Raw genomic sequence first — 7,906 nt, 5'->3', positions numbered from 1 at the left:
AATACAGCGCAGCCACATTTCAAATAAACCGTATCTTAAATGCAATAGAAACAGTGCCTGCTTCTGCCTAATACTGCCATTCCCTGCATTCAGGAAAGCCAGATTCCTTGAGGCTTCTCCACACACTGTTTGTATCTTTGCCAACCTGTATTCTTCGAGAACTGCTGGCAAGCACCACTGCTGTTGTCAGGTTCTGGCTAAGGCCCTCCCTACGTTTTTTTTTCATTATATTGAAGACAAGACACAAGATCTTTGAAGCCAGCTTCATTCTTGAAGTTCTAGTGGGCACCAAGACCTTCTTGCTCAGAAAGACACTTCAGAGCTGCTTTCTTTGCCCTTTGACTGGCCTTTGCTAAGCTAAGCTGATGCATCCAGGCAATGAAAGCCTCTGAGCTGTGGTGTGCCCTTCTCAGGCACTCGCTCAGCTCACTCACTGCAGCCACATCAGGGGCAGCTCCCCGCTGACAGCAGCCCTCTGAAGGCTGGTGGGCACACTTCTGTTTTCACACTCAGCTGATGTTCTCAGAACTCTATCTCAGATTCTGATTTCTTTTGGCAAGATCCCAGGTGTTGTTAGAGTAGACAGCCCTCCTTGATAAGGTCAGAGGAAAACCAGGGTCAAGACACAGTAGTGTACACGGAACTGGTGACATTTACAGAAGAATAAAGCCTGGAGATCTCTTCACTCTCACTTAACACGAAAACCAGTATAAATGATGAGGGCACTTAGGTTAGTGAAATGATTCACTTTACAGAAAAGGAGAAAAGATTTTAGTTGATAAAGCAGTTCTCTAATGGAGAAAAAGCTAATACTGATGAAAATCAAGAAAGATTGATGCATGAACTTACATACTGTGATGCCTAAGCCTTGGTTAATGAAGAACAGATTTTCCTTAAATATTGCTCATAACATGAATTAATATAAAGGAATTTGCACTACTCCATAATCATATATTGAAAAATAAATTGTGAACATTCCTTATTCCACTAATGTGCTACTTACCATCTTCCAAGGCTAGGGCAAGAGCATAGTGGACAAAGAGAGCAGCCACTTTTAAGTCCTTCATTGCTGTTGCGATGAAGAAATTACATTTTAATTGAGAGTGTCGATCACTTAAAAAAGCTTTGGTCATTATATGAAAAAAGCTTGTATTTCAGCTTTGTTATGCTTGGGTTGTTCTGCCCCATGTTTACTTGTCTGCATAAAACAGTATGGTTAAACTTGATGATCTTAACATTCTTTACCTAACCTAAATGATTCTGTGATTCTGAAATTGTCCACCTACCCTCAGTGAAAACAAGGTTTTCCTCTAGACTTCCATTATTTCTATCCTCATTCAGAAATATTATTAGTGATCAAATTAGGAGACGTTTGAACAAGTTTGAACAAGTAGCTAGGGGATCCCAATTTTTGGCAACATCATAGTATCCACAGCCTTGAGCAAGTAATCAGCCTTCCCTTTCTAGCAGTTGGAATACGCAGTGGTGTGTTTGTTGAAAGCCTTTTAATTCTACTGGTTCTTGTCAGGAAAAAACAAAAACAATCTACGCTTCTTACTTTTACTTCTAAGTGCAGGGATATTTTGCTTTTAAGCAATTTATTATTTTAAAAAATAAGGGAGGTTAATATAAAATGTTGTTTTAATTAACCAGATTTACTCTTATGGGAAACAATTTTGTTTACTTCAGGGTTTTATACTTTAGCTTATATTTGTTATCACTACAAATCTAAAAAACATCATCAACAACAACAACAGAAGTCCAAGTTTTTCACAGGGTGGCAAAAGCCCTTACCTGCGTTTCTGGATAAGAATGTGTTCTATTCTTCAAGTGTGTTGTAAAGATTGGTTCATGTCCTTGCAAGTGCAATGAAAAAACTCTTTTAACAGCCTAATGACAGGTGATGGATTCACTGAGCTTTGCTTATGACCCGGCTCTGTCAGTTTTGGTATTTTGACATCTTTTCCTCAGGTTCATATGGAGTCGTCAAATTCAGAAGAAGATGAGCTGCAGATAAAAAGAGCTATTTTGTAAAGACTTTTCCAGATTTTGTAAATTTTGAGGTGAAAGGCAATGGGGTTTTCTTATTTTACCTAGTTTAAATCTTAAGAAGGAAGTGGCTGGGTAGCTGCAAGAGCCCTTGTCCTGTAAAGGAGTGGGGAACAAATGACCCACAACAGCCACATGTAAAGAACAGAGAAGAAGCAGGAGGCACTGTGAAGTCTGGTCCAAAGATTAACATGAGAATACTGAGCTGAGGATTATATGTATGTCAGAGACCTCTAACTAATTAATTTGGATAGCATCTTTTGACTTTCAGATGCTTGGTGATGAAACAGACTTTGGTGGATTCCTCCCTATTCCCAGACTGTTTAGGTCAAAAATTATGATAGTGTAAGCTAGCCCAAATCCGTGGCTTATCTCAACAAAATTGGCACATGGAACTGGGAAACATTCCAGAGCTAATTTTCTTTAGGATGAGAAAAGCTCATAATTGTTCTATATGCTCATCTGAGTGCAGTCACAGTTGTTGTTTTCTCTTTTATTCTTTGACACTGTGTCAATCTTATTTTTTTCTCATAATTTTACACTGCATTTTGGAGGGATAAAGGTATCTGCAAACAAGCCCCCAAAGCCCAATCATCAGTCATAGTAAGCATTTTGTAAATTCACACAAAACCATGTTATTTTTAAACATATGCAGGCTCTTAAGAATTGATACATAGGTTCAAGATAGAATGATTTTTCTCACAAGGGTTTGAGCATAGCTAGGGAATTGCTCAGTTTAAAATGGGTAAGCATCTGATGAACAAGACTAAGAGGTGCTTTGAGTGGTTGCATCATTATTTTCATCCTAATATAGTCCTTCTACGTGTTTGAAAAACCCAAGAACAAGCAGAATCAATGAAGTTATCAATGCCAAGTTATGTTCACTAGTTAATAGGAAAATAACTATACAAGGAAAAACTGCAATTTTAGCAGCCAGGTCATCAATGTAACCTTTCAAGGTATTACACCTTTTTTGATCTACGCATTCCTTAGCAATGTTTCCTAGTTTCAGTTTCTTCCTCCCTCTGCAAGAAACTCAGCACTGGTCACTTTTCAGTATAGAAACTCTCCTGCAGGTTTTGGAAACTCAACTGGAAATTTTATTGTGAGCAGCTTTTTGTATATATACCATCTCTCAAGTAAAATGCTAACATTTTTTCTGAGTGTTCACATATTTAATAATTTTGTGCTGCTATTTCTCAGTTTTTTTATTTTGGTCCTGGTAATGTGAACTGTTGGCATTTCATGTATGTAGGGTGTTACCGAGGTGTATTTTATGTACAAAGGTCTGTTCAGCTACTCATTTATCAAAAGAAAGCATTAATGTTCATGTTGTGTGCTCAAAGCTAAGTTTGCTAGTGGAGCTCACACATTTACATTTTTGCTGATGTTACTTATTCTGTCAAGTTAGAGCCAGCCTGCAATTGACCTTTATAAGCTGAGTCATAAACTCTTATTTTGTTCCCATTGTGGTTTACCACAAGATAGACCCCTCCAGGGCAGCAAGCATTCCCCTTCACACTCCTCCCTGGGTGTGTGTCTGTCACCTCCAGGCAGAGGCAGGGGAAGACCCAAGGACATTGTCGGGGGCATGCATCAGTAGGGAAAGGCTGCTGTCTTCATCCTGTTTCAAAGAGAAGGTTAGTGTGCCATCACTGTGCTCAGCCTTTCTCTCAGAGGCACTTCTGACTTTGATTCCTACTTCATACCGTGTCTTCTAGGCAAGCCCCTTGGAGCAAGACCAGGGTAAGGAAATAGAAGAACAGAGTAGAAAATGGCATTTATTGTTTCCTGCTCACTTCCCGGCTGGGTGTTTACACGTTTATTAGTAGAAAGAGCACTACAGTGTGCTCTGCCAGGTCGAATATCTTAAGGTCAGATTGCAAAAGGTCGTTCAGCAACACTTCTCAGCAGCCAGGCTTGAAACACTTCTTAAGAACCGTGACAGCATCAGGCCAGGATGTTAGTGAATGTTTCAGTTCTGGAGTTTCATAATTGTCCATGGTGAAATGAAGTCTGACCCCAAGACCAGGAAAAATCTTTTCTATCCCTTCAATCTCACTACTCCCTTCTTTTACAGATGAAAAAGACACTTTTTGTGGGTGAAAGAGCAGCAAAAATTCTGCAGTCAAGCTTGTGCTTCTGCTGAAGTCACAGTAAGAGTGACAGCTGCAGTGATGAATTTCAGTATGAAGATTGTATGAACATCCCCCCATTCCTCAAAGAACTGGCTAATGCTGCCATGCATTTCACACAGCCTTCTTTCAGATATCAGGTGGCAACTCCTTTTGGTCATTAGTGGCTTGGACTGACACTGAAATGTTAAGTAGTCCTAAAGATAACAAATCCATCACCAGCTGGATCTGAGCAGCTACTTGACTGCTTCCCAGTTCAATTACTGTATGCAAAAAGGTATCCTGACCTTTAGATTTTTAGTAACATGACTTTGCTTGTAGGACGGGTTCAAGGACCAAAAAACTGTCAGGTGTGGAAGGAGATTGATTCAGAGACCTCTTGAGGAAGCTCAGTCCACATAAACCCATGAGACCTGATGGGTTGCACCCAAGGGTGTTGTCATTCTGAGGCTGCTTACTATCCTCACTGAAAGGTCATGGAGACTGGGATGTCTTCAGTGACTGCAGAAAAGCAGATGATGCACCCATCTTCAGAAAAAGGGCATGCAGGACAATCTAGGGAAATACTGAACAATCACGGAACCATCCATGGAACCATGGAGCTATCTTGGCAGAAGTTTGCAGGCACAGGAAGGAGAATGTGGTGATTTGGAACAGCCAGCATGACTTTACAAGGGTAAATCCTACCAGACCAACTTAATTGTCTCTTGTGATGAGGGGACTTCATCTGTCAGAGGGGAAAGCAGACAATGTTGTCTACCTTGAGTTTAGCAAGGCTTTCCATGTAGTCTCCCACAGAATCCTTGTATCCAATTTCAAATGGATAGTTAGGCAAAAACCTAACTGAATCATTGGTCAAAAGGGCTTATGCTCTGTCTCCACTGGTTACAGTGGAGTTATGCTCTGTGTCCACTGGAGTTTCTTCAGGATCTGGCTGGTCTGATACTTTTGTGAATGACTTGAAGGAAGAGATGGGATGCAGTACAGGCAGGTCTGTGGACTGATGATACTTACTGGAGGGTGTACTTGACATACTAGAGATCAGGCCTGCCATTCAGGGGGATCTATACTTGCCAGAGGACTAGGCCAACAGGAACATCATGAAGTTCAGTCAGGACAAATAGAGCACTCCTTATCTCAGGTGGACTAACCCCCATGGCTTGGTTAGCTGCTTTGCTGAAAAGGACATGGGAGGCTTGGGGCAGGCTGCACAGAAGTCAGTGGCAAACTCTGGCAGCAGTGAAAATGCATCAGACTGTATCAACAGGAGCACAGATGGCAGATCAAGGAGATTGATTATTCCATTTTACTCAGCACTCATTAGACCACAGCTGGCATAGTGGGTCCAGTCTAGAGGCTCCCAGTACATGACAGCTGCTGGCAGACTTGAACGACTCCACTGAAGGGTCAGCAGGATGGCTGGAGGTTGAAGCATGAGAATTGTGAGGAGAGGGTGAGGCATTGGGGTTTGTTCAGCTTATGGAAGAGAACAGCAATTTTCCAGCTCCTAAGAGAAGATTACCAAGAAGATAGGGCTGGGCTTTCTGCCAAACAATGAGAGACTAGGGCTGCAACGAGTAGGGGAGGTGCTGGTTAGAGAGAAGGGATAAAAAAATGACACAAGGGGAATAATTAGGTAGTGGAATAGAATACCCAGTGTTGTGCAGTCTCCACATGGGGATTTTTAAAAACCTGACTGGACAAAGACATAAAGGATCTCAGACCTTCCAAAGTCCCTTCCATTCTGAATTACTTTATGACAAACCTCAGAATGGATCTTCTCCATCTCCTCAACAGCATCTCCTCCATGCAATACAGTTCCCATTAATTTGTGTATTTGAAGTCAGTGTACATGCTGCTATTCACCCCACAGACCAGTAAAACTGGTCTGTATAAAAATATAAAAGATTGCTACTCTAGTTTTAACTAAATAATATCTAAGACAATTTGGGCAAGAACAACGCTAGACAGGATGAGACAACTTTTTTTATTGTTTTAATACGAGTGAATAGATTAAGAGATCTGAAATGTTGTAAAGCAATATACATACTGAATAAATAATATGCACAGGAGAGTCATGTCTACATTGTAACACTGGCTAGTATTCAGAATACTTCAAATAAATCCAGTGACATCGGATAAAGTCCATAAAAATGCTATCCTGTCTTCCCTTGTATGAAATTGTTCAAGTATAAAAAAATCCAATACAGTGTAAAATATTAAATTCCATTTCGGTCAAGAATAAAAATTGCAAGTATTGTAGTTTCACAGGACAATGTAAAGCAGCATTCTCTAGCAAAGGGAAAAATAGTCAGTCTACATACAGATGAGTGAGAAAACGGCACTAATGTATTTGAGAGGTCTACATGAATAACTAGTAAAGGAAAAAAGAATGAACTAGCAATATTTTATGTAAAAACCTAAAAAAGTGTTAATTTAAGAGTACCCTCATACAGTGCACATACTGAATTTAAATAAATCCAAGTCAACATCCTTAGTTAATTAGGTTAATATTTAATATGCTACATCTAAACCTACTAAATAATTTATACCATGAGATGAATACATAATTTTACAGTGTCACATCTAAAGTCGCTTTCTTTAGAGCGCAGCATAGTAAAACTTTCAAAATAAATATTTCTTTTTAAATAGCATAACAATTAAGGCACAGTATAAATCACATACCATTAACCCTTCAGGAACTGCAGTCTTGGTAACAAAAAGTTGCCTTGTGTACTGTATGTTTGCTAATAAATACTTTAAATATAATCCTGAAATAGATATTAAAATTGTACAAATGGTTTCAGAAAAGAAAATTCCCTTAAAACAGTTCTTAAAAGGTTTTAATTAATTAGGCTTCTTCCTGCCTTTATTCACAAGTTACGAATAGATGCAATAAATAGAAAGAGAAGGCTGTTGTAGTAAAGGGCTGATCCTATTTTAGAATCAGAATAGCTGACACCAGCAGTTAAAGTTTCCCAAAAGTGAAACGGGATGGGGCGAGGGATTAGGATGTGACAAGCTCATCACATGAGCACGAGTGATGTGTTCTGTCCAGAACTGTCTGTGTTATTGATTGTCTCTACAGCTGTTGCACCCCTTACTTCCACATCACTTGCTCCATAGTTCCACTCATCCAGAGGACAGAGAAGAAAATAACTTTGGTGCCTGTCCGCCATCTTACCAGCTGGCCATCTTCCTTGGGTTGTTCGGTGCCCGTCAGTGAGACAGTGACAAGGTCCTGTCTCACAAAGACAACTTCTGAAAGCTAGAAAGGACAATCAGTGCTTCCTCTTAAATGGTTAAAGGTTACATATTGCTGACTCAAGTTTTTTCCCTGGTTCAAACTTTTCAGATACCATTTTCTTACTTATAAAAGGCAGTTTTGCTTCCCTGATACTGTAGAAAGTACATATTTCCTTTTTTTTGGTTCTTTTTTGTTTGTTTGAAAAGATGAAGTCCCATTGCTACTCCTGCCACTCTTTCATGACAGTACAGTATTTTTCCCCCCATTTTCTTCTGGCTTGATACTTGAAACTAGACATGCCACACTACCCTTCCCTTCTAACAACAAGATTTGGATGCATACTGTATGAAGACAGCGGAATAAAAATCTTTAGTTTCGCAATAGCATCACTTTCCTTAAAGCTCCTTAGTTACTACAAATTGTCTCTGTTAACTACTTCTACTGGAAGGCTGAGAAGAGGAAGAGAGAGCTGGCG

General features: G+C 39.8%; 1 protein-coding gene across 1 annotated transcript in view; it reads right to left on the bottom strand.

The window, feature by feature from the left end:
- The window catches only part of RBM24 (RNA binding motif protein 24), a 25,848-nt gene that overhangs the window by 9,973 nt on the left and 7,969 nt on the right, over window positions 1-7,906 (bottom strand). The window lies entirely within an intron of this gene.

Source organism: Geospiza fortis, unplaced genomic scaffold (assembly GCF_000277835.1).
Source record: "Geospiza fortis unplaced genomic scaffold, GeoFor_1.0 scaffold104, whole genome shotgun sequence".
NCBI classification, from domain to species: Eukaryota; Metazoa; Chordata; class Aves; order Passeriformes; family Thraupidae; genus Geospiza; species Geospiza fortis.
This window is presented reverse-complemented; position numbering and strand designations above follow the sequence as displayed.